Source organism: Ambystoma mexicanum, chromosome 7q, assembly GCF_040938575.1.
Source record: "Ambystoma mexicanum isolate Mex_15411 chromosome 7q, UKY_AmexF1_1, whole genome shotgun sequence".
In the NCBI taxonomy this organism is placed as follows: domain Eukaryota; kingdom Metazoa; phylum Chordata; class Amphibia; order Caudata; family Ambystomatidae; genus Ambystoma; species Ambystoma mexicanum.
The window spans coordinates 720,663,280-720,691,081 of record NC_090941.1 but is presented as its reverse complement, the minus strand read 5'-3'; the positions used below and the strand labels follow the sequence as shown (position 1 = coordinate 720,691,081).

At 52.0% G+C, this 27,802-nt stretch overlaps 1 protein-coding gene across 3 annotated transcripts in view; it reads left to right on the top strand.

Moving 5' to 3' along the window:
• MPHOSPH8 (M-phase phosphoprotein 8) overlaps positions 1-27,802 on the top strand; it is a 620,343-nt gene that overhangs the window by 109,870 nt on the left and 482,671 nt on the right. The window lies entirely within an intron of this gene.

Genomic DNA, 27,802 nt, shown 5'->3' with positions numbered 1-27,802 from the left:
AAAGGCCTTTTTTTATTGTTTTTGTTAATGCCTAAGTTTCATCAAGCAGCAGCAACAATTCTGTCATAACATTGAACCCCAAAACCGCTACACTACTTAACACAGCAATAACAGATGAAAGTGGAAAGCGCTCTTATACATTTCAAAATATGGCAAGTGTTGGGAAGAATTTTAATTTCTGTGCTAGTTCCCTTTATCCTTAGACCCCCAGCTCTTTTGCTGGACTCTGGGATTTGTAGTGTTTACACCTGAGTGAGTGCGACATTTTCCTCACTCTACCATGTTTTCTTTCCTAACTAGGATTTTTGCGTGTTCTACTGTTTCAGTCTGGTAAACTCCATAGGCATCTGCTTTTTGCATTGTGACACACAGCACATTTTATGCCGTGCCACTGAGGTCCCTTGGACTCGAATGTTTAACTACATTTTCTTGTGTGTACTACTATTCCCAAGAACGGTAAAACCACTTTTTTTGTCTTTTCTTTTGTGGGTCCAGCACACACCACTCTATGTGGAGTGCTGGGGGGGTTACAAAGTAACTCCTTTATCCCACTTCTCATGTAACATTCAGTTACACTAACTTAAATGACTGGTGGCAGTGGTTTCTTTTTTACTACCTTGTGCCATGTATATGCAGGCTGATTTCACAGCTGCAGTACATCACCCAAGGGTGACCATTTTCTCAAAATGGCTCCTGTCTTCTTTTCGCCATTTCGTGTCAGTTAGTTCCTTCTGGGCTTTTGCTCTGTTTGAATCGGGTTTGAGTCCTTTGTGTATTTTCCATTGGTGGGCTTGAGCCCTGAAGCCCGCCCAGGCTTCAGTGGGTTTGGAAAGGCAGGAAGTGAGGGAGGGTTCTTAAACTTCCCTGTCCTCTGTCTCCAGGTGTGCCTGATTGAAACCAGTTCTAATTGACCGTATGGCTGTCCGAGAGGACAGCCACCCTGCTGGGTGATTGACAGCCTAGGGCTGTGAATTAATGGGAATTTTCTTAAAAGGTGAGGTTTTTGGGATTGGAGATGGAGCCGGCAGCACCCTCCTGGACCAGAAAGTGCCAGGTGAAGCCCTGCATCTGTGCTGACACTGTTTTTGTTTCGACTGGGCAGACCCGCAATGGACGACTTCCTCCCTTGGGCTGGTGGGCCCAACTAGCCTTGAAACTAGCTTCATTTTTGTGCAACCCCGACTTGCTGTGACTTTCCAAGGGCACAGAATCCCAATGCCTGGGGACCCCTGACCATCGTGGAGTGCATTGTCTTCGGAAGTGCAAATACGGACAAAACTTTGTGGGCATACAAAAAACCTTAAAGAAGCAGGAAATCTTCGTTCAGAGTCCAGGAATGAGGGATCAAGTAACTTCCAACCGTAGCTGTTCGTCGTTCTTTGACGCTAAGAAAAAGGCGCCAAAACCACAAAAGGCTGGAGAATTCATTTCTGCAGAGTCCCTCTCTCGAGTGCTGCTGCAGAAGCCCGACAGATGTCCTCCCTTTCGTCGCCATGACCAGGATCATGGGTCTGCTACACCGCAACAGGAAGGCAGCCAGCTGGAACCAATTCTTCAGTTTTCAGGTACTGTGGGGGTTGGGGTAGATCTACCTTTTGCCATTTGTGGTGCTACCTAATTTGGGGAGCATTTTTTAAACCCTTTTGAGTTGACCTCAACTCACTTGCACTGGCCTCCCAGCTTGTGCTGCTTCAAGGTGGCTCCTCTTGAGCTTCTGTGATTTTTCTACTGAACTACTGACTATCTTAAAAACCGTTTCTAAGAAGAGAGCATCAAAACTTTGTACTAGCCCATTGACTTTGGTTGTCCTGGCTCCCAAAAGGCCATACTGCCACTGTACGTGCTACCAAATCTGAGGATGGCTGCCATGGAAGGGGCTTAGGGAGAGGGCAGTCATTGGCTGCGGCAGTCTGACCCAGAGATCAGTGATTGGTTACTACTAAGAAAGACAGATCAGAAACGAAACTGATACTGATTTTTTTTTTTTTCTTTACGGAGGATTCCCGGCCTGACGGGGAATATTCATGAGCATGTGAATCCATGCTAGACCCATGCTGGAGAACAACAGTTACAGGTAAGTAACTTGTTCCTTGTTGCTTTTTAAAGATCCTGCTGCTTCTCATGCTCCTATAATAGTCATCCTTGGGTACCCACACCCTGCACACATGATGTGAACTCCCTTTCCCTAGCATTCTTCTCCGGGATAACCATGTTATGAATGCAAGACCCCCCCCCCCCCCCCCCCCCCCCCAATCCTTCTTCCCATCACCAGCTAGATAAACCCAAGGCTCTACATGTTTTTCTGGATTGAGAGGGGGTGAAGTTAAGGTCCGAGAGGGGCATCTATGGGCTGTTCTACTCTCACCATGTGTTGCTTTTGTGAATAGTCTATTTGAGCATGCCCATGCTTTGCATTAGAAGGAGCACTACCTGCCCCATTCGAGACCATCACCATGGAACTGTTCGGGAGTGTCTTTACGCAGCACCAGAGTAGCATATGGCACATGCAGAACATCACCAGCAAGAGCACCACAATGGGGACCAATAACTTCACCACTGTTCCGAGCCATATTGGCGCCCATGACATCAGTGTGTTGAACCAATCTTCAGCTTCCACTCCTGCTTTCATACCGGTCTTTAGGTTGTGGAGGGACCAGTTTTCTGTATCATTTGGGGGAATGTATGTGCAACATGCCAGTTATTTCTTTTTTGCACACACCCTCTTCCATGGCCTTCAATACATCGAGGACATACTGGGACATACTGGTTCTGCAGAGTCAACAGGATTGCGTGCATCTCGCTCTTGATCGCATTCAGCCCTTGCTCCGTATCGTTTGCCAACTGTATCATTTCCCACCTCACAATCTGGAGCCACTTGGCGTTGGCTGTGGCCCGGACCCCTAGTAGCATGAAGGAGAACACCACGTCTGTCTTGGTGTACGAACGGTACTTCTCTGGGATTTCTTTCTGCAACTTTGAGGAATCTTCAAACAAATAATTTGATCTTATGCCGTCTTCTCAGTGAGCCCTTCTTTCTCCTCATTTACGGCGGTTGGTATTGGACTGTTTAAACTGTGCTGTGACAGACCGGAGTTCTATGGTCAGGTGGACCTCCAGAACTATAAGGATGGCTGAAAGCCAAGGTAGTTAGTGAATATGTGCCTCTCGATGATAAGGGGGAGGGGGGGGTGGAAGATTCATGTATACCCTCTGACTGCACACCCAGAAAACGTCCATAAGGGCTGCTGTGCCCTTGCTGCAATCGGGGATACACAATCTTTTTGCATTTGCTGTTGGTTCTCACTGGAACAGTTCCATGCCCTCAAACAGAATTTGTATTCATCTGCTACTTTTACTTTCACTGGAATGCCTTTAGCTTCTATCAATGATAATTTTGACAATACCTGGACCATATAGGATGACAGTTCTTGATGATGGTCCATATCACTTCTTCATTGCCCCCCCCCCGTCCCCCTGCTGTGCAGCTCATTACCGCCTGCTCCTATCTGTTCCACCCGAACAACCGTCCGTTCATTCTTAGCAGTGGGCGCACTTTGCACCATGGGTCTTTTCTGTCCTTCGCACATTTTTCTTCTTCATTATCGGCGCAACTTGTACTTCATGCCCCTGGAATTTACTCTGAAACAGACAGTGCCAAATGAAGCAAACACTGCTACTCAAGGTGGCATCTCCTGGGGTATTAACATGTTGGGTGCCCCTGATGCGTTGGGTGAGGTGAGCGAGTAGACCTAGCAGCTCCAATTTGACTTCTGCTTCCCCACTGAGCGCATGTGACTATACCATAGATCAGTACATTCTGGATAGTGCACATCATCCATTGTATCAAGTGAAACCCCTTTTATACTGGTCCTACTCCTTAACCCCTCTTTTCACTCAAGACCTCCAGTGCCATGTGGCTGTATCCACTACCCGCATTTGTTGCATATGTAATGTATTTCTTGAAAAAAACCCTAGTACTATACTTGGAAACTCAAGACAAAAGCATAATTTCTTATACTGCACCTTTTTGATATTACACCCCCTCTTTATACGACCTACCCATATAACCTTTTCTAGGAAGCATGTACACAGACCTACAAGAAAAACAGATATATTCAACTGTACAATAATTACACAACGCTTGTGATGAGGCATCTGCCGGGGGCGAGTACGGGTTAAAAATACAATATTTATATACTTGTATTTGTTATTTATATAGCATTCTTTTCCCCATTTGTATGGCCTCAATGAGCATTTTGGTTGGAACACCCTCAGTGACCTCAGTCCATGTGTAAGAGGTTCTGAGAGATTAAATTAAGATGCTTGTGTGCTTTATTGCCGGGTTAGGGCTTAGGTGGCTGGCTAGGCACCAGTAAGCAGCCCGGAATTCGGGCACGTGGGTGGCCGCTGTTGGTGATTTAGGATAGAGTGCTATTGCTGATTTCGGATAGTGCTAATGCTGAAGATTCGCTGTGTGCCCAGCTCGACCAAATTTTCTTTTTCGTTGGTTGTCGCTGTATATTAGTGGCAGAGGTGTCTAGGTACGTCAGGGGTTTGTGTGTACGGCTAGGAGTGCTGCTAAACCTGAATGGCATAGCCATAGCTGCATTCTATGGTGCATGGAGTGATGGGTGGCTGTGCCCACAGACGTGGCATAAGGTATACGTACCGTATGCTTGGATGCAGAGTTTGACTGCAGTATTCTTTTTCTTTGTTCAATACAGGTGGCTGGTCTCGCTATTTGTGGTCCCCCTGGAACGTAAGTCTGAGCAGTGAGAGAGAGAGGGGTGAGTGTAGTCTTTCTCAGGGCAGACAACCTTTATTTCTGTGTTATTCAGCGAATGCTGCCGGCATCTTGGGGGTGTTGATGGGTAGGAATGTTGTTGTGTATGGGGAGGACGATAGTATGGCATGGTCAGCCGCTGCGAACGCTGCCGGAATCCATGTGGTATTGGTGGATAGAAATGTTGTTGTGCTTGGGTTCAGCGATCTAGTTTATAGAGGGGGAGGGTTTCAGAGGGAGGGGAAAAGCCAGGTTTTAAGGGATTTTCTGAAGGCTAGGTGATTTTCAATATTGCAATTGTGTAGGGAGTTCGAGATGATCAGCGCTTGGATGGAGAATGAGCTTGATGGCCGAGAAAGATGAGGCTAGGTGAGGTAAGGCAAAATACGCCTGAGAATGCGTAGATGGAAGAAACGGGTTTTAGGTACACAGGTGATGTGTTGGGAGAGGGATAAGTCTGTGTCCAGTGGGCATCTGAGGTGCTTCACTAAGTTGGAAGTTGCCGGTGGGTGACCTAGGGATTGCGGCCACAGAATCGTTTGGGGAAGGAGTGCTGTTTTCCCGCAGACTACGATTTCAGTTTTCCCAGGATTGAAGATATGGTGGTTGGTCGTCATCCAGTAGTCCATATACAAGAGGCATGGTGACAGATCTGGACTGTTGGAGACTGCCGATTTTGGGATTTTAAGGATGATCTGGGTGTCATCTGCTTAGATGTAGCAAGTAATATTGTGGGAGCGGATGAGTGCGAGCAGAGGATTTAGATGGATGTTGATGAAAATGATGGGGGGGGATAGGGATGCTTTTTGTGGGGACCCCTTTTGTTGCTGGTCGTGAGGTGGAGGTGAACGGGTAGAGGAGCATAATTTGTGAGTGATTAGAGATGAAAGAGGAGAACCAAGAGAGCCTGTCTAGTAGGACAGTGTGATCAAGGGTATTGAAGGCGGCAGAGATGTCAAGGAGGAGGAGTACAGCGCAGCCTTCTGCATCAGCTTTTCTTTTTAGGTCGTTCTCTAGGGAGGATTCTGTTTCTCTGAGTGGTCTGAACCCCTATTGCCCAGGGTCTAGTAGGTTGCTGGCTTCAGTGAAAAGGCCAAGCTGTTTGTATGCTGTGCTGTGCAGTCCATGTGTTTGGCATTTAACAGGGTGTTGAAGATTGTCCGGTAGTTCTGGGGGAGGAGTGGGTCGATTGTAGGTTTTTTAGGGGAGGCGTTTGATGTAAGAGGTTTTTAGGGCTTCTGGGAAGGATCCCGATGTAAGCGAGTGGTTGAGGATTGAGTGTGCAGGGCTTTGTGGTAGGAGTGAGAGGAACTCCTGGTGTGAGATGGGATAAAAAGAGCTGAAGGCTTGTATTGAGGGGGCGTTTTGATGAGGGTCGGCCTGTGGGTGAGGGCATGTGTTAAAATTTAAAGATGATGGAGTAATATCTGTCAATAGGGACATTTTGGAAGTGTAATAAGGTGTCACATAGGGATTGGGAGACGGGTGTGTGGAGGGGGCTGGAGTAGGCCACAGTTGAATTCGGAGATGATTCTATGCAGTTCCTTGCTCGGGTTGCAAGTGTTTAAGATTATGTTCCCATAGAATGCTTTGTTTTTCTGATTTCCATTTTGTATGCTCTGGGTATTCTTGCTAGAGCGGTTTTGCTCTGGGCCATAGGTTCTCCAGGTCAGTTCCAGACGGTGCTTGAGGGTTTTTAGTGATGTGAGGTTGGCGGTGAAACGCCTGGGTCTGGGTCCTGATCTCTTTTTGTTCGGGTGAGGAGGGGGGGGGGGGGGGGGTAAGGGTGTTTGAAAGCCAGAGGTTGAAGATTTCGATGGGTAGTGGACTGGAGGGAAAGTTTAGGGAGAGAGGTGTGGATGGATTTTGCTAGATATGGGGTGTTAAGACTGTATTCCATAACTGAGTGAGAGGAGTGGATGTTGGTGGTGGTCATACATGGGCTTGGGCGCAGGCCGCTGTGGTCAGTGGTACAGAGAAGAAAATTGCTGAGTGATCAGTCCATGATGGGGGGGGTTGTGGCAGAGCAGATATGTTTTTAGTGCTGAAGATTGCATCGAGGGTGTGACCTCGCGGGTGGGTTGGTGTGGAGATGTGTTGGCGGGTTGAGCGATTCTAGATTGTTTTGGTGATTGAGGTCCTATGGTTTGAGGGCGAGTCAAACCAGATGTTGAAATCCCCTAGGATGAAAAGTGTTGGATGGAGGTTGAGGTTGGTGGCCAGAGCTTCGCAGAGTGTCTGCAAAGTTTTTGTTGTATCCAGGGGGCCTGTAGATGAGTTTGAAGCTGTGCGAGGTGGAGGGTGAGGGTTGCAGTTTTACCATGAGGGATTTGTAGTCTGTGGTGTCGGTTGAGGTGTCCTTAATTACTAGTGGGAATCAGTGTTTATGTAGGATCACAAGTCCTCCACCCTTCGCAATCTGTTCTGGACATTAAGGTTGTAACCGGGTGGTAAGACCTTGTGCGCGATGGCCTCATAATCGTCAGCAAACCAGGTCTCTGACCTCGTTACAGAATAAAATCCAGACATCTTTTTCATCACAAAGATATGGAATTTGTTTTTGGAGACTGACCTGGCCTTGATGAGTGTACAAGAGAGTTGGGTGTGGGGGACGATGACGAGGGGCGGGAGGGTTTATCGTTGCAGGTGCTGGACAGTGTGGGGTACATTGAACAGCCCTGCAGAACTCCCCAACCTCACCAAACTACATCTCAGCAGTCACCAGCAGAATAGCTGTGCTGGCTCTGTTGCGCACTATCGCCTTGGATTAAAATTGCGCTTTGCAGTCTCCAACTATGGTTGCGCTGTCTTCCCAGTCACACATTGATCAAGATGAAACACAGAATACCCTGAGAATTGGTGCCAGTATTTTCTTCAATTGCACCAAAGAAAGCAAAAAGGGAGCGTTTCTCATTGAATGACAGGCTGTGTCAGGCAAGATCTGTGAAATAACAAAGAACTTCACTTCAAGCCATACGCAAAACGCTTTCCTTTTTGCAACAAAATGATACAGATAAACCCTTCATAAGAAGCTATCTCTCTTTGCTCATGTCCGTTTCATTGGACCCTTGCTTTGAACAGATTCCTGTGTAGTAGAAATTGACTATGGCCATGGAAATGCTCAGAATAAAGATACCAGGAAAAGCCACTGTAAGGTGACCGCCAAGGAAAATGAACCACGTGTAAATTCTTGTTTTTATTTACAAACAAGAAATTATCTGTTTAAAAGTGAAATGTTGAATTAAGGCCGTGTCCTTACATAGAAATGTGATGGGGTTTGTTTTAAAACATATATAGGATGTTTAATTCCAACAGTCTTGCTTTCTGGTTCAGGAAAGAAAAAATAAATATATTTCTTATGCTTGTTAATCTGCTTAGAATCGCATGCTGTGCATAGTCTGACATCCATTGGTCACTGCGGAGTATTGCATTTTGTTTTTCGTAGTCGAAAAGGGGACGTCGACATAGGCGTGTCTGTAATACTATCCCTATAGTGACGTGCAGTGTAACCACAATCCCTCACGCGTCAAGGTCCTTCAGATTGTTTTTTTCCGCCCAGATATTGGTCGCCTTAATGCGGAGCTCGTTGGATAGAAATTGCAAAACATTGATTTGACCCTTGGTCGTTATTCTTTAAAGATTACATCAGGGGGCGCTGTTGAGCAGCCAGCAAGATGGCTGCCTAGTCCTAACGCTCTGTGGCCCGACTGCAACAAATCTGCCTGAATCAGCGGTTCTACGAATATTCTGGAGCTGGGAACCTGAACATTGTGCTCCCCAACGCCTCTACAGACTGGACCGGTTTTGGGGCGAAACCGGAGCTTTTTGGCCACTCCGCCGCCAGCTGAGGCCTCCTAGGCAGCGTGATCCCTCGGCGGCCCATCCCCCCCTGCACTCTCGGAGAAACGCTCTTCGGCAGTGGCCTGCTGCCCGGCTCCTTCATCTGCCTGTGAGGGGCACGGCCGCCTGGGGCACTGCGGTCCCCCCTCCTCCACCCTCCCACTCTGGACTTTACTATTGTGCACGGCTGGGCGGCACTGCCCTTTGCGCCCCCGCTCTCTCCGGGGGGGGTGCGCTTGGGCTCGCCAGTTGTCGGCGTAGTTTCCCTCGCCGGCCCACTCCTGCTCTTGGGCGGCGGTGGTGGCGCCGGCCCCACGGCGGGCGAATTCACTCCGCAATATCACAGGGCTGCCGGAGCGGCCCCCCGCAACTACAACATCCCGCAATTCCTGCCTGGTGGTCCACCGCCGGCATCGCTGATCCCGTGGTGCGGCCGGGCTGGGCTGCGGTGCCGGAGCCACCCTGGGCTCAGACACCTGCTTCCGGTTCGACTCCCGCCCGGATCACCATACTCTGCTTGGAGGCCCGCTCCCGCCTGAACCACCATCCACATACCGGCCTGCAGTGCTCTGAGGTGAGAGGGTTGGGGGTGCGGAGCTCCGCACGTTACGCCCATTTTTTGTCTGCCTTATCCTCGGGCTACGCTTGCCCCATTCCACGAGTGACAGTGGCCTCCAATTATACCAGGCTCCCATGCGACCACTCATTTTACGCCGGTGCGGCTCTGGCCGCTCCACCATTCTCCTCTCTCCGGACTGTGCGTCTAATTGCTACGCCCTGAGCGCACCAGGCGCCCTGGACTGGGCTGCCCTCCATTACTGGCTCCTTCTGCCTGGAGCCCTTCTGGCTCTGGGGCGGGCGCCGCAGGGCACTATCCCTTCCAGGTCACACTGCTACTTCGACATCTCGCCTCCCCTTCGGGGTGGGCCTAGTGCCTTATAACATACCTACTGTAGGTGTGCCTCGCTCCTGCCCCCTGAGCAGCTGTCGGCTCTGTGCTGATTGTGGGCCGTACTCCCTTTATACACCCCCGGGGCCCCATTGCTGCCTTTCTGCACTACACACCCTGCTTATATCGGTGTACAACCCAAACATGTCCGGTAAGGCACGTGGGCCAACAAGGCTGGAGCAATGGACAAGTTTGCCAAATCACTTGCTAAACAAGACCAGTGTGGGGCTGCCTTCCCTCAGGACGACCCAGATGCATCCTCAGGCCCTCCTCAGCCAGACCTCACGACACTCATGGAATCTATGGCCAAAAACTTTGCGGCATTTCATGAAAAATTGGACGACAAACACCAATGTAGCCTCACTACGCACCAAACTGGATCAGCAAGGCACTAGGCTGGTGGAGGCCGAGACCAGGATTGGGGCCACTGAAGATGAGGTACACGTGCTCCAGAATACGGTCTCTGACTTGGTGCGAGATATGAAGCAGGTCAAGGCGAAGTGCGACGACTTAGAGTCCAGATCCCGCAGGAATAATATCCGCATTGTTGGGGTTCCTGAGGCAGCCCTCAAAGGCAAAATGGAACTTGCAGTCGTGATCCTCAACTCTCCCCATTTTTCACTGTTGAGCGCGCCCATCGCTCACTGGCCCCACGCCCCAAGCCGGGTGATTTCCCCAGACCAATTATTGCCAAGGTCCTCAGCTTCAGGGACAGAGACCACATTCTACGTCTGGCCCGCGAAAAAGGGGAACTGAAACTTGAGTCCCAGACTATCCGTATCTTTCCCGACTTCTCGGTCAACGTTCAAATGGAGTGCAGACAATTCGATGGTGTGAAAAGAGAGGAAAGTGGAATACGCCATGTTGTTGCCTGCAAGGCTGAAGCTCACCCACCATAATAAACTGTACTTTTTCACAGTCCCAGAGGAGGCGGTGAAATTTGAGTCCCATATTCCGGTCCCAGGGCCGGAGGGTTACCCTGTGGATGAGGGTTGAGCCGGCTTGCCATGTACCCATTACTTGAATCATTGTGGTATCAGTACCACGCTCGTCATATGCATTTTTCTTGTAAGCTCATGTATCCTTTCCTTTGTGTATTCATTCATTGTTGTAACTCATTGTGAAGATTCATGAAACGCAATGTCAGTCAAAGTCGTAGGGTCTACGATTCATTGCACTTAAACTGGGATCCTCTATTCCTATACCCCCTACTTGCTGTACTCTACTATGTTGTCTCCTCAAAGTTTATTTAGTTACCGCTGCAAGTTATTTGGTGTATTCCACAGTCGAACATCTTAATCTGGCTCACGGCAGCAGCTACCCCACTGCAGTTGCAACGCCGAGTTTGGCTTGTTTTGTTCACTGGTTGCTCCCCTGTTGGGTGTGGGGGCTCGGCCTGCCCCGTTGGGCTTGGCAGGGAAACCACAAGACTTTGGGTGGGTTCTTGGGCACTGCTGTGTTGGGGAAGGCAGTGAGGGAGGGGGAGGTTCAGTTAGGGAATGTTTTAACAAAAATGGTGACAGTGGTAGCTTCTGGTTTGACGTATCTGGCCATTGTATTAGTGGCCGGCACTTGTTCTACTGACTATGACACACATTACTCTGATCCCCCCCCCCCCAGTCCCCTAAAGCCCTACTAAATGTCCATTAGGCTAATGTCTTGGAATCTCAGAGGGCTCAGCAATTTCACATAGTCGCGCAGGATCACGACTTCTGTCCAGAGGCACGGGGTCAAAATACTTCTCTTACAAGAAACCCACGCCCTCGCACATCTCTCGTCCTCTCTTGCCCCGGCATGGGGCCCCAACAAATACTACACGGTGTTCTCCTCACAGTCCAGAGGAGTCCTCACCTTGATTCACAAGTCCTTGGAGTTCTCCCTTCGCACCAGCCATATTGATGCCCGGGGTAGATATGTGATCCTCCACTGTTTCCTTGCTAACACAGAATGCCTCCTGGTTAATACATATGCCCCATGCATCGATGCACCCAATTTTTTTCGACCACATCCTTGACATCCTCCTAGGTTATGTGGGGGTTCCCATTATTTGGGGGGGGGGGCATGAATCTCATCCTGGACTCCGACTTGGACAGTTCTGGTGTTGCACCAAGAGCCGTCTCCAGGCACATATGCTCACTGGCGGTCTAGTAGACGCCTGGAGAGCACTCCACCCAATGTCGAAAGTTTTACATTTTACTCCTCTGTCCACGACAGCCACTCCAGGATAGATCTTTTCCTTCTCTCCGCAGGGCTCATGGGCAAAACACTTAGCACACAGATTCTGCAGCACACGCTATCTGATCACATTGGACATTGCCTTGCACCCGGCCCTCCCCCAGCACTCTAACTGGCGGTTTAAGTCAGATGCACTGCATGATATTGCCTTCAAGGCTGACATCCTCGCAGATATCACCTCGTTTTTTGATAATAACAAACGGCACGACAAAACTGATGGGGTGAGATGGGAGGCCTTTAAGGTATTCATCAGGGGCATGTGTATCTCCAGGGAGGCTGGAGTCCTGAAAGATATTAGAAACTCCCTGTGCCGCTCTGAGTCCAGACTTGGGGAGTTAGAGCGTGATTATGCGACCAACCCCTCTCCACCCAAGCTTGCACAGATAAGAACCGAACTAGATGCGTTCGAGTCCTTTGCCCTCAGTGAGATTAGATGCCTTGCCCGGCCCATTGCGGCCCGAAAGTATGGTGAAGGAGAGGGACCGGGCTGTACCCTTGCCCGCCTTGCCTGGACCGAGGGAGGTAGAGCTGGAATTGATAGTATCATTGACGACGGGGTACGACATTGGTCTGACAGGCCCATTCTCGAGACCTTTGCAGATTCCTATGCAACCCTCTATGCCCAGCAACCAGAGCACAGCCTGCAGGATCTGGACGACCTCCTAGACCGCATCCCAATGTCCCTTATATCTCCAGCCACCAAAGAACAATTAGATGTTCCCTTCACCCTTGATGAAATCACTGCTATTATTTCGGCTCTCCCTAAGGGTAAAGCCCCCGGTCCAGACAGCCTGACTGCCGAGTTCTATCAGGAACATGTGGCCCTCCTTGCTCCACGCCTTCACGAGGTTTGGGAGTAGTCGCTGCGTTTTACTTCCCTCCCCCGGTCCCCGCGTGAGGCTGTCATCACTGTGCTCCCCAAGCCGGGTAAGCCTTTGGATGAATGTGGCTCCTATGGACCCCTGTCACTCATTAACACTGATACCAAAATCTTCGCTAAAATCATCGCAAATCGGTTCCTCCCCATCATGAAATACCTGATCCACCCAGACCAAAGTGGTTTTGTCCCTGCCTGTTCCACTGCCTTAAACATTTGGTGACTATTTAACGTCATCTCTAGAATAGACCCCCAAGCCAACGCTGTGGCTGTGACGCTGGATGCCCAAAAAGCGTTCGACATGGTCTTGTGGCAGTATCTGTGGGCGGTGCTTGAGAAGATGGGGAAAGGCCCATACATGATGTCCTGCATCAAACTGCTATACAGTAGCCCCGTGGCCAGGGTCTTTGTTAACTCTCACCTGTCGGCTCCCTTCTCCCTCCACAGGGGGACACGACAGGGGTGCCCGTTCTCTCCCTTGTTATTTGCGATGGCCATTGAGCCCATGGTGGATAGTGTACGAAACCACCACGTGCGCAAAGGGATTCGTCTGCGGGATACCCCCGAAATTATATCACTGTACGCTGATGACGTGCTTCTATACATTAGAGACCCCCCAGTCCACCTCGACCCGATCATGCGTGAAATTATCAAAATTGGCACATTTTCGGGCTTCACCATAAATTACACCAAATCAGAAATCCTACTCCTTACCCCCGCAACGTCTCAACCTGCATGCGAAATTTCCTCTCAAATGGGCACCGGGGGGCATCAAATACCTAGGGGTCCAGGTATCCCTCTCAAAATCCTCCTTATTGTCCGACAACCAAGGTGGCTGCTGCGCAATATGCCGGTGCCAGGATGGAAAGATGGCGTAGCCTCCCCTTCTCACTATCAGGGAGGCTGTCCCTAATAAAAATGATCATAGTTCTGAAACTCCTTTACATATTCGCTAACGTTCCACTTTGGGCCGGGAAACAGTACTTTGCAGACCTGCACGCTGGGTTCATTCGTTTTCTATGGCATTCTGGTGCCGTGCGCAGAAAGTGGCAACATATGACCCTTCCTTATGAGAGGGGTGGCTTCAGTGCACCTGATCTCACCCAGTACTGGATAGCCGCTCAGGCCCAGCATGCTACATACTGGTACCATCACCAGGGCCCCGCCCCCGGCATGTTAAGCTTGAAATGCTGGCGACCGAGGAGGTGAATGTCATGTCCTTGATACTTTTTCACTCGTACCGCTCGGAGGCCGCTGCTGACCCAGTGGCCTCCACTATAAGGGCGTGGTGACAAATTCTGAAGCCTGGTTCTCCAGCATGGGGTCTGGCATGGATTCACATGCTCATGAATATTCCCCGTCGTCAGGCTGGGAATCCTTGGTAAAGAAAAAACCAGTATCAGTTTCGTTTCTGATCTGTCTTTCGTAGTAATAACCAATCACTGGTCTCTGCGTCATACTGACCACAGCCAATGACTGCCCTCTACCTAAGCACCGCCTCTGGCAGCCATCTTCAGATTTTTACCGCACGTTCATGTGTTGGGATCCTCGTGCTATTGCTCTCGAGCGTTAGTGCTATTTTTCGCGCTTTTTCACAAAAAACTTCAATTCTTTCGGTCAAAAGAGCCTCAAGCTCCACCGATCCTACATCCGATCAACGGGGACCCGTGTCGGATTCGTCTGTGCCCCTCAAGGGTGAAGATTTCGTCGAGCTACACTTCGGAGGACTCCAGAAGCTTCTCAGGCCCGGTCTCGGAGATGGCCAGGGAGAAGGGAAGCTCGACGCCCGGAAAACTGTTCAGGGTCTGCCCTGGATGCCAGCTGCAGAACGTCTTTAAGGAAGACGAACACTCTTTCTGCCTTTACTGCCTTCATGAGGACAAAACTCACGTGGAGAAGGACTGTGCGTTTTGCGGCAACATGTCGGAACGGACCATGAAGGACCGTCATCAACGTCTCGCCAACTGGCTGGAGGGTAAGAGCCCGTCTGGCGAGAAGAAGAAGAAATCCGAGCGGTCTTCTAAGACCTTTGAGGGCGCCCCGGCGACGGGGGCCCAACATAAGGCCAAGCACCGCGAGTCCGCTGGCACCGGGAGCGCCGAACGGTCGGGCTCTACGGGCGCCAGGCAGGGCGCACCCTCCCCGGCACCATCAACCACGAGCCAAAGCTCTGGGTCGGGTAAGAGGAAGGCCGAGCACCCGGCGAAGCTCCTGGAGAGGCCCCGGTCGAGCTCTAAGGCAGAGGAGGAGCGTGGCAGTGCCCCCTCCCTCAAGGATAAGGCGGTGAGCGCACCTAAGGTGGTGAAGGCCTTGATCCATCCGACCAAGCCCTCTATCGAAACGGTCGCGGCGTCCCTGGCTCAGCCTGTGGAGGCTGCGCCAGTGGTGGCGACCTCAGGGCCCAGAATCTCCCTGCCTCCTCGGAGGGAGTCTTCTTTTGTGCCCATCGATAGGACCCCCGTGAAACCCTCCGTGGGGAAGAAGAAGGGGGGGCAGGGCGTCGTCGTAGATTCGGCCTCAACCTCAGAAGAGGAGCTGATCGAGGTCTTAAGCCACGGCCTAGGCGTGGAACAAGGCCAGCCCGCCGGAATGGACCCCGACGCGGGTGACGACGACGACATCGTCGAGGATACCGACGGGGCCCCTGCTCGCCCGTCGGATTCCCCTCTGCCAGCGCCGCGAGACAACTCGGCGGCCATTTTGTTGGCCATACAGTCCTTATGCACCGAGATAAGGACGAGGCTACCGTTACCGACGGAGGAACCTCTCCCGTCGGGGGATCCAGAACCGGGACCCTCTGGTGTTCCCCCTACCAAGAAAAGAAGGATCCATCCTCCACCTCCTTTTCAACCGTCGCGCCCCGTCCAGCCCTCCTCCCCGTCCACCCGAGGGGATGATACGGGGACTGACACGGCAGCGACGGGTACGGACGACGAGGCATACGACGAGGATTTTCCGTCGTCGCCCCCCACCAGGGCTTCTCCGCCCGACGAGATCGGATCTTTCCACTCCATGATCTCCAGGGCTTCCGAGCTTTTCCAACTCTGCCCTGAGGAGAAGAAAAAGGAAGGCTTCCTTTATCAGCGGCGCGAGGCCAAGAGGAAGACGGTCCTCGCAGTGCCTCTGTTGGACGACATTTGGGATGAGGGCCTTTCCCTCCTCAAGAACCCTTCCACTACGCCAGCTAGAAGAGACCGGTACGAGAAAAAGTACCGGGTCCCGGACACGGCCCCCCTATGCCTCCGGGCGCAGCCTACCCCGGAGTCCGTCGTCTCCGCGGCAGCCAGGAAGAAAGCGGGGGGGGGTGCGGCCTCCACATCGACTTCCCCGCCGGACGGCGAGGGAAAGAAATTGGATGCTATGGGACGTAGAGTCATCTCGTCGGCAGCGACGACGATTAAAGCGGCCAACGCCTTGGCTATCGTGGCCCGCTACGACAGGGAGCTCTGGTACAAGATAGCTCCCCTGCTGGATTTTCTGCCGGACGACAAGAGGGCGGAGGCCCTTGAGATCCTCCAGGAAGGTGAAGTGGCTTCGGACCACGCCATCACCGTGGCGACGGACATCGCCGACACTGGGTTCCGCCAGCTGGGCAACGGCGTTTGCCTTCGACGTCGTGGATGGCTCAAAGCTACGGACTTTCGGCAGGACGTCCAGACCAGAGTCCTGGACATGCCCTTCGACGGGAACAACCTGTTTGGGAAGACAGTGGACGATTCCCTTCAGGCCATCAAGGCGGATACTGAGACGGCCCGGGCCCTTGGAGTCCTGCAGCAACGACGGACGCCCTTTCGGAGCGGCGGAGGCAAGGGCGCCTCCAAAGGTTCCGGCGGCGGTTTCGCTTCCTACCGTCAAGCGGCCCGCTCGTCGTCGCAAGAGGCCTACAGAGGACGAGGCAAGTCTAGCGGACCCCGCCGTCGTCGCCAAGGAGGTCAAGGCGGCAAGGCCGCGTCCAAGCAGGATTGAACCGGCCGTGGGGTCAGGCCCCCACCGAAGCACCCCGGTGGGAGGCCGGCTGGCGGGCTTCGTCAGCGTGTGGGAGTCCATCTCCACCGACCGTTGGGTGCTGGACGCCCTGGCCCGGGGCCACGCGCTCGAGTTTCAAAGAAGGTGCCCGCGCGTCCCCCCCGTGGCCAGGAAAGAACTTCACGTCCCTCAACTTCTCCGGGAGGTAAAGGCGATGCTCAGAAAGGGCGCCATCGAACTCGTCCCGAAGAGGCTTCGGGGCTCCGGAGTCTACTCGCGATACTTCCTCGTGAAGAAGAAGACGGGAGGATGGCGCCCCATCCTGGACCTGCGACGGCTGAACAAGTTCATCAAGGCGCAGAAGTTCCGGATGGTCACCCTCCAGCACGTCCTGGGTCAACTGGAGGAAGGAGACTTCCTATCGTCGTTGGATTTGGAGGATGCCTACTTCCACATTCCCATCCTAAAGGGGCACCGAAAATTCCTCAGGTTCGTGGTCCAAGGGCGTCATTACCAGTTCAAAGCCCTTCCCTTCGGACTACGGTCGGCACCCAGGGTATTCACCAAGTGCCTCGCACCGGTGGCGGCGCAGCTGCGCCGCGAGGGGATTCACGTCTACCCCTACCTGGACGACTGGCTCATCCGCGCCAAGACGAAGGAGCTCGCCGTGGTCCACACGGCAAGGACCGTCCAACTCCTCACGGACCTGGGATTCTCCGTGAACTACGCCAAATCCCACCTGGTGCCCGCGCAAGTCGCACTGTTTCTGGGAGCCAGGCTCGACACAGTGTCCCTTATGGCCTCCCCGTCGGAGGAGAGGACCAGGACCATCTTGGGCAAGGTGCAACGGATGTTGGTGGCCGACGCGGCCAAAGTGAGATCCATCAAGTCCCTCCTCGGGATGATGTCTTCCTGCATCTACCTCATTCCCATGTGCAGGCTCCGGATGCGCCCGTTGCAAGAATTCCTGGATGCGCGCTGGATCCAGACGACGGGCAGCTTCGAGGAAAGGATCAAGCTCGACGAGAGTTTCCGACGAGCGATACGGTGGTGGGGCACCCGCGCGCATCTGACGGCGGGCATGGACTTCCAGACCCCAGCCCACCAGGAGACTGTGACCACGGATGCCTCCCTGGAAGGGTGGGGAGCGCACACCGAAAATCTGCACGCGAGGGGACTCTGGCTCCCGACGGAGAAGTCCCTGCATATCAACGTCCTGGAGCTCCGTGCAGTGTTTTGGGCCTTCAGGTCCTTCCTTCCGTCCCTCAAGGGCAAGGTGGTGAGGATCTTCACCGACAACACCACCACCATGTTTTACATCAGGAAACAGGGCGGAACCAGGTCCCCGGCGCTGTCCAAGGAGGCGCAGGACCTGTGGCATTGGGCCGTCGCCCAAGGGATTTTTCTGGTGCCGTTTCATCTGGCAGGGATAAAAAACACCATCGCCGACTCACTCAGCAGGGAGCTGCGCTCGTGCCACGAGTGGGAACTACGGCAGGATCTGGTGGATCGCCTCTTCTGACGGTGGGGCACACCCCAGATCGACCTGTTCGCGACGGCGACGAACACCAAGTGCCGGAGGTTCGCCAGCAGGTTTCCCCAGACGAGGAGCATGGGCGATGCTTTCTCGTTCCCCTGGGAGGGCCTGTTCCTCTACGCGTTCCCTCCCTTGCCTCTGCTAATCCGGCTCGTCAACCAGCTCAAGAGGTCACGGTGCAGGATGATCCTCGTCGCACCTGCGTGGCCGAGGCAGATATGGTTCCCGGACCTTCTGGACTTGTCAGCGTCCCCGCCGATCAAGCTGCCGGCGGACGCGGATCTACTCTCCAGGGAAGGAGGCGCCATCCTCCACCACGACCCGAAGTCGCTGAACTTGCAGGCCTGGCTCCTGCAGCGCTAGAGTTTGGAGGATACGACATACCGGCCGATTGCAGAGAGGTTCTTGCAAAGGCCAGGGCGTCCTCGACTCTTAAATGCTACGGACACAAATGGAAGAGGTTCTCTGTCTGGTGCCACGCACAGAAGATTAACCCTCTACGGATTACGGCTCCCCAAGTACTGCCGTACCTGCTGACGCTGGCCAAAGCTGGTTTGGCACACGCGTCCATCAAGATTCATCTTGCTGCGATCTCCCGATACACCAGAACCACGGGGCGGACGTCCTTGTGGTCTCATCGTCTGGTGAAAGAGTTCATGAAGGGACTGTTCAGATCGTTCCCGCCGGTGAAGGCTCCGGCCCCGGCGTGGGAGCTCAACGTGGTGCTGACCAAGCTCATGGGACCTCCGTTCGAGCCTCTGCACTCGGCCCCGTTGAAGTTTCTATCGTGGAAAACAGCTTTTCTTGTGGCCATCACCTCCGCACGACGAGTGGGAGAGATCCAGGCCCTTTCCTGCAAGGCCCCGTACTTGACTTTCCACGACACGAGGGTAGTGCTCAGGACGCACCCCTCCTTCATGCCCAAGGTACCGTCGGACTTCCATCTCAACGAACCCTTGGTGTTACCTGTGTTCTTCCCGTCGCCTTCGTCGCCGGCTGAGAGGACTTTGCACTCGCTGGATGTAGCTAGAGCGCTGAAGTTCTACGTGGACCGCACGAAGGGGTTTCGGAAGACGTCACAACTCTTTGTGAACTTTGGACCTGTCAATCAGGGGAAGGCTCTCTCGAAGGCTTCCATCTCCAGATGGCTCTCCGGCTGTATCATGTACTGTCACCGGTTGGCAAACCGACCGCTGCCTGGCCGTCCGAGAGCCCATTCCACCAGAGCGATCGCAGCTACCACGGCGTTCCTATCTGGTGTGCCCCTGCTGGACATATGCAGGGCTGCTACGTGGAGGTCGACGCACACCTTCACGAAATTCTACTGCGTCGACCGGGATTCCAGGGAGGAGTCCAGGGTCGGCCAAGCAGTGCTGCGCATCCTGTTCGCCTGAGGTGAGCCTGGTGAGGAGGTAAGATGCTTAATGTTGAGTTGATGTGATGCTTAATGTTGAGCCTTTGCCACCTCCCGTGGTTGTGCATGTGTGTACTGCTATGTATTCTTTATTCATGAGCATGTGAATCCATGCCAGACCCCATGCTGGAGAAGGAACAAGTTACTTACCTGTAACTGTTGTTCTCCAGCATGGGTCTGGCATGGATTCACATGCGAACCCTCCCGCCTACCCCTCTGCGGCTCTTCACTTGGTCATACTGCCACTTCACGTGCTTCCAAATCTGAAGATGGCTGCCAGAGGCGGTGCTTAGGTAGAGGGCAGTCATTGGCTGTGGTCAGTATGACGCAGAGACCAGTGATTGGTTATTACTACGAAAGACAGATCAGAAACGAAACTGATACTGGTTTTTTCTTTACCGAGGATTCCCAGCCTGACGACGGGGAATATTCATGAGCATGTGAATCCATGCCAGACCCATGCTGGAGAACAACAGTTACAGGTAAGTAACTTGTTCCTTCTGGCTCCCCCCCGTATTACAAATGGCTTCCCCTCTGGTCGTTCCCGGGCCTCACCCCCACACAAGATAAACTCCTCATGCGTCACTGGTCTGATCTGGGATACAGATCATTCTCCGACCTGTTCCCTGACGGGAAATTCATCACCCCAGATATGTGGAAGCCAGGGCACTTCAAGTCCTCACTGGAGTTGCTACAATACTTTCGACTTAGGGCGGCGGTCCAAGACATGTGGCCTTCATATCCGGACGAACCCCCTGAGTCCCCCGAGGTCTGCTACATTTCCAATTCCGCTGGTGGTAGGGGCATTGTATCCTCCCTTTATAAAATGTTGATGGTGCGAGCTGTAGAACCCACTCCACCTCCCCCCCCCCCCCCCCCCCCCCCCCCCCCCACACACGGTTCGGGATGCCTGGAGCCGGGATCTGGGATTAGACATTACATATGTTATGTGGACCAAAATGTGCATGCATACACGCAAGGTTTCTCTTAATTCCAGAGTTAGAGGTGTTCAATACAAGCTACTCAATCGCCTGTACTACACTCCACGCGATTGGGAAATTTGCCCGGGATCAATCCCACCCCTGTCAAAGATTCAGATCTAACGATGCGGACCATGCTCACATGTTCTGGTCTTGTGGGGCACTGGCCCCGTTCTGGAGTGCAGTGCTTGAGACCCTCTCCGAAATAGTGGGGTTCTGTGTTGACCCTGACCCCCTGTCTCTTCTCGAAATTTCTGAATGTGGCAGCGATTGTGGCCAAGAAATGCATTCTGCAATGCTGCAAGCGCAGATTCCCTCCCCCCCCCCCCCCCGCTCCCCCTGCCTTAGAAATGTGGCTGAAAGCCCTCACCTGGACACAATCTTGTGAAGAAGACTACATTAACATGTTGCCCAGTAATGCTCGTCCTAAAAACATATGGACAGAGTTGTGTAGCTACTTGAACTGCAAAGTAGACATGGAGCTTCTGTTATCTCCCCCTTCTCCTGATCAGGGGACAGATCATACTGCATGATGAATGCCTCTATTGTATTCGACCTCTTCCTGGATCATATGTGACCCTCTGTGGAATTTGTGCTTTATCATTCACGATTTAAATATGAAATGTGCGTTTGTTTTTGTTGTAACTTGTGATGTCCTAGCTACTACTTGCCAATAAAGAAAAGTTAAAAAAAAAAAATACATCCGATCCCTCCGACGGCGAAGCTGTTTTCACCGCCGATTAAGAACTTCGACGGCTGTGACTTAGACGGAGGCGATCCTTTGGTGCTGCCGAACACGTGGCCTGGCCTCGCCGGCCTAAACAGTAGGGAGAGTGGGGGTTGTGGAACATTTCTGTTTCTTTCTAAGAATGCCTATCTCTTTCATCCCCCTTTCCTTTGGGGTCGTTATCACTTTTAACTGTATTCTCAGCTATGGAGAGGACTCCTTTTAGATTTTTCCAGCGCTGCAAGGGCAAATTCACATGGAAGGATAAGCACAAGCGGTGTAACCGTTGCTTACCCCTCGACCACAACGAGGACGGCTTTGCGGCCTGTAAAATTCTTCGCCCAAAGACTTTAAAGGACCGCAGAGTCAAGAGGTGGGCAGCCTACGCTATGTCTAGAGCTGATTCCTCACCCGCCACCGCCGAGTGTGACGAGGACAGTGATAACCTTACCTCTGTTTCGGAGGTTGTAGACCTCTCTAGGGAGCGTACCCACTCTTCAGTGTCTGTCCCCGGCCCCGACAAGTTTGGCTCACTCCCTACTTATGGGGATGAACACCCCGGTGACACTGACGCACACACACATAAACACACACAACTCATGGCACTTCGAAGACGAAGAAAGCCCTAGCGCCAACGGAGACGCCGGGCCTACCGGCGACCTCCGCCGACCGTAAGGGTTGCAAGCCCTCCCCGCCACCGCAGATGCGACTAGCAACTGGGCCACCCTCAGATAAGGGCACTACCACTAAAACGCCAGACGTGCCTCGTAAGAGTGCGGCCATCGGCGAGAAGGACTCGGTAATGCCAAACACGATGCCAGACGAAACCTTGACGGAGAAATTAATCGTCGAGAGCTTGGCTCGTATAGTTTCCACTGATGGTCGGAGATGGACGGAGAGGGATACGCTGAACCCCGCTCACAAGGCCAGGGAGACACCGAGAATGCCGGAAGGAAGGCAGGGACCGCCCCCTCTGTCGAAAGAAGGAACTAGCCTTCGAGAAGCCTTCTCAGAAGGCAAAGGGAGTTTTTCCTCAACGTTATGGGACAGATCTAGATGGCTACAGGCGGAGGAGCTTCCATTTACGCCTCCAGACCGTTCTGGGTTACCACATTGGACTTTTGAAAGATTCCAATCATGTATGGGCAAGCTGGATATATATATGTCCACTCCTGAACATATAACACCCAAGAGGTCAAGAGAGGTACTTCATGAGGACCCCAGGGCCAAATACCCTAGACTATTTAACCCACTTCAAGAGAGGAGGTTAACACATATGACCTCGCTGAAGAAGAATCTCACTTCCAAGAGGATGAGGAGTTACTAAATAGTGAAGACCAACAAAACCTAGAAGGTTTTGAGGAAAACCCAGACATGGGTGGAGGGGGCTTCGAAGAAGGCCCATATGAAGGTGGCTTACAGCCTTGGCAGTCTCCAGCAGCGTCAACAGACCCTGACGTCCTGAACCTGTCCTCTCCTCAAACCACACCAGTCAGAAACCCATCATCTATAGATGACCAACCCACTTTCAACACGCTACTACGGAAAGCAGCAGCGCATTTTGAAATTGAGACTGGGGAAATTACTCAAATAGATTTTGTAGAAAAAATCATTAAAGAGAAACCACCTACTAGCCAGACCATTCCCCTCCTCGCCTCAGTCAAGAGACGACTCATCCCATCACTATCAACACCTGCGTTGGTTAGAGGGGTCAACCCAAGAATTGAAAAACTGTTTAGTCCCTCTCCATCGGACCCATTATACATTAAGGGTCGCTCCATACCATATTCCTTAATAGTAACTACCACAAGGAAAAGGGCAGGGATTCCGCTATCAACTTGCAAAGCACCCCCAGACAAGGAAGGAAGGAAAGAAGCTCTACGCCCTGGGTAAGAGAATTACAGCCTCGGCAGCTTTTTCCACCAGAATTGCCAATAACAATACCTTACTGGCAAGTTATGCTGATGCCCAATGGGGAAAGTTACGCCAAGACCTCGAAGTCCCTGAGCCCTTACAAACTGGCTTGTTAACCACTGTAACGGAAGGAACGCTGGTTAACCAAAGCATCACCAAAAACACACTAGATGCTGCGGAAACGGCTGGCCGTTCTTTAGTCCAGGGGATACTTCTCAAGCGTCATGTCTGGCTCCGGAACTCAGGTTTTAAGCCAGAGACCCGGTCGTCGCTCATCAACAAACCAATCGAGGATTCCAACCTCTTTGGAAAAGCGGTGGACGACACACTGGAGACTACTAAGAAGGATTTCGATGCCCTAAAGACTCTAGACCAGATCTCAAGGCCTCCCAATAAGAGAGGATACGGCAACAAATGCTTTTTTCGAGGCCAACGTCAACAGCAACAACAGCAGTACTCTGCAGGCAGCTGGTCCTCTACTCAAGGGACCAGCGGCCAATACACTCGGAGGACAATGTTGTGGCAAGGGAAGAGGTCGGGCCCCACTCCTAGAGGTTCCCCGGCTACCAACTCCAAATGACCTGAAAGTTCGGGTCCCCTCCCATGCATCGCCGGCCGCGGGCCGGTTAACATCTTTTCTACCAGCATGGGAGGGAATAAGAGACCGCTGGGTATTGTCAACTATAGCCCGCGGTTACTGCATAGAATTCAGTCGGTCCCCCACGTACAGACCCCCAAGGGGACAACGCCTATCACCGGCGCACCTCGCCATCCTTCTTCAAGAAGTCGAACTGCTACTAGAAAAAGGAGCAATAGAGGTCGTGCCTCTATCACAGGTAACGGAAGGTATTTATTCAGTGTACTTCCATGTACCCAAAAAGGACTTAACCATGCGCCCTGTATTAGATCTGCGCCCAGCAAACAAATTTGTCAAACCTCAAAAAGTTCGTATGGTGACCTTACAGGAAGTAATCCCCCTGCTTTCACAGGGAGATTACATGACCACACTGGACATGAAAGATGCATACTTTCATATTTTAATGTTGCCAGCGCACAGCAAATACCTCAGGTTCATGATAGAGGGCAAACACTACCAGTTCAGAGCGCTACCCTTCGGCATAGCGTCAGTGCTGAGGGTATTCACAAAAGTAGTGGCAGTGGCAGCGGCCCACCTGCGCAGGTTGTCCATCCCAGTATACCCTTACCTAGACGATTGGCTCATAACGGGGATTCCTACGAGACATGCTTCTCAAATACCCAAAAGACTGTAGACCTTTTGTTCCAACTGGGCTTCTCCATCAACGAGAAGAAGTCCAGTCTAGACCCCAGCCAGATCAAACAATTCCTAGGGGCTCTAATTCGAACAAAGGACGGCCTCGTCTTCCCCTCCAACAAGAGGGTCCAAAATATGCTGTTTCAGATCCCTCAATATGTAGCCGGTCGAGAGGTGACAGTACGCAAAGCAATGCGTTTGCTAGGAATGATGGCGTCATGTATATATTTGGTATCTCACGCACATCTGCGCATGCGCCCAATGCAAGAGTGGCTCAACAGCCAGTGGTGTCAGGCCAGTGGACAATGGGACGATCTAGTGGTGGTCTCGCAGACCTTGGTTCTCTCGCTGCGGTGGTGGTCGAAGGAAAACCTCGGAATAGGGAAACCTTTTGCCACCCCCGCAGTGGAAGCCACTTTAACCACAGACGCATCCCTCAGAGGATGGGGGGCTCACCTATCTCATCAGACTGCACACAGAGTTTTGACTCCCGAGTGTAGCGTCCAAACACATAAACCTGCTGGAACTACTAGCGGTCTTCAAGGCACTGAAGGCTTTCCAGACAAACTTGCAAGGGAAGACAGTGATGGTTGTTAGGCAGAAACCTGTGCAGTTCCCTTAGGGAACACTGCAAAAGATTTAAGACTACAGGTGTTGGCAGTAAACCCACTTGGTAGCAGTCTGTACCACCCAGATTTACCTGATAGCTGTGGCTGAGCAGTCGGACTTCCCTCAAGAGAGTTAGGCAGTATGCAAAGTATACACAATAGGCACTCAGATACAATAATACAAGCAAACACTGACCAGAGCTTGGGTGTCAAAGTATATAATTATTTATTTAAAAACACACAGTTTGAAACACTCCAGCACTCTTGTTGTAAAATATTCTAAACACAGTTACTGTTGTAATATGTACACCCCTTTTTCCTTATCAGATAAGTCACAGTAAAACACCACTTATTTTCATACAGAGGTGAGTGCTTAACTAGATTGCACTCCAATAAGTTTGTGAGAAAGGGAGGGAAAAAGACAATATGGAAAGGTACACCACTCTAAGGTTCAGGAACACTGTTAGCAAGGCAGAAGAGCAAAAGTCACTGGTGAACCAAAGTCCAAAGGCTGGGCCCACTCTTAGAGAGAGCAGAGCACAAATGCGCCCAAGATCACAGTTACTCTAGGCTTAGAAAGTCTTGCAGATAGTTCAAAAAGAGTTTAGCGAGGCTTAGGAAAGTTTAGCCAGGGTGTCCCAGGCTAACCCAGGTTCGAAAGCCAGGGGCTAAATCTACCCCGTACAGTCAGTAGCAAGGGAAGCCAGGCGGGACACGGTACCTTAAGTGGGAAGGATCCTCCAGCGGTGGCAGTTGTTCCTGGTAGTGGGTGCAAGTTGCGTCGTCGTCCAGGGGAAGAGAAGATCTCGACTTGGAGGAAAGATGAAGGTCGTTGCACTACCAGGGAAGAAACCAGCCGTGGAGTTTTCCGCTTAAAGGTGGTACCTTTGTTTCGCGGTCGTGGTAAAACGTGGTATCCCTGTTGCCGGGGTGCTTGGCACAGGCAAGGCGGCCACGAGGTACGTCGGGAAGGCGAAAAGACAGTGAAACTGGTTATCCCCACCAGTCAAAGGAAGAAGACTCTCCGGCGGGAGATCTCCTCTGCCATTGGGAAAAGTGGTGAGGCGGTCCAGCAGGGCTCCACCGGTGGTGTTGTGGCAGGTCGGCTCAGCTTCTTCCCTCGTCGGATTCTTAGGTCTTGTGGCGACTTCTGAAGTTCCAGTCCCCAAAGCCCTGCTTTTATGCAGAAAACCCCCATTCAATCAGCCTAGCTGTCACTCAAACATGCTAAGCGGTGAGCTGGCGGGCCAATCAGGACGGAGTGCGACTTGAGTTGCCTAGGCAACTCAGGAGGGGTGGAGGGGGATTTAGGCACCCTGGACTAAGTACCCGAGACAGAGTGGCACCACTTTGGAGGGCTTCTATGGAGAAGCCCGCCAAAAAGTGGATCAAAGGGCTCGACTTGGGTTGGAGTCACAGAAGAGAACACAAACGCCATTTTAGAATCAAGTTTTGGCAAAAAATACCAACCGGAGAATTGATATTAATTAAATAAACCGGCGGTATGTTCGAGGCTACCGTAAATAATTAAATAAAGATAGCCTAAAACGATGGGAAATCCCATAGGAAAATATTTGCGGTTGAATATAAAAAGTAGTATCCACTGCCACCAGCCAAAACTCGATCAGGGGGGACGGAGACGTGCCCCCTCGACTAACAGACCCTGGGGCAATTGAATTGCCCCAGCCAGTACGTCCACAATATGATGGTTTGTACTGGTTCTGTTCAGAATTCAAGACTAGTAAAGTCAATGGTGACTTTACATGCCCTGGTAGACAGTAGTCAGTCCCAGGGTATGGAGTCTATACTGGGGGGTCACTATGACACCCCTGTGTCACTGCACTGAGGGTGCTGTGTAACACACATCACAAACGCATGAAGCCCTCTGGAGTAAAAGACCCCATAGCCCATTAAACACATCTACATAGTGAGTGTAAAAGAGGCTCACTCTTGGCAGGAGAAAAAAATAAACCCCAAAAATCCAGCAAAGCTGCTGGGGGGACTCACTAGGTTAGGAAATTCAGCCTAAACAGAGAATTCTCCCTAACAATGGTCCTCACAGACAGCACCACAGCCTTGTACTACCTGAACATGCAAGGGGGCACTCACTCTCCACGTCTGTCCAAGCTGTCCCAGAACATCTGGAAGTGGGCTCTCAAACGCATGTTCCTGTTGTCACAACATGTACCGGGGGAACTCCATCTGCTAGCAGACAAACTCAGCAGAGACCTCCCTCTGTCCTCAGAGTACGAATGGCGATTACAAGAAGACATTGTCTTTGACGTGTTCACACAATGGGGCTTCCCAGAAATAGATCTGTTCGCAACTCTGGAGAACACCAATGCCAAGATTACGCCTCCAGGTACCCCCAGAACCGCTCCGAGGGGACCGGTCTCTGGATAACATGGTCGGGACATTTTTTTTTTCTCTATCCCCCCCACACCACCCCCGTCCCCCTCGCCCCGACTCCCCTTCTCAACAAGATAGTGCACAAGATGCACCAAGAACCAGTCACCATGATAATAGTGGCACCAATGTGGGCCCGGCAACCATGGTTCGCTCACCTGATGGAGATGTCTCTGGCTCCACTGGTGAAACTACCCTGCCCATACAACATGTCACAGGACAGGAGCAAAACGCTGCACCCATGCCCACAGACCCTGAACTTAGTAGCCTGGCTCCTGAGGTCATAGAATTTC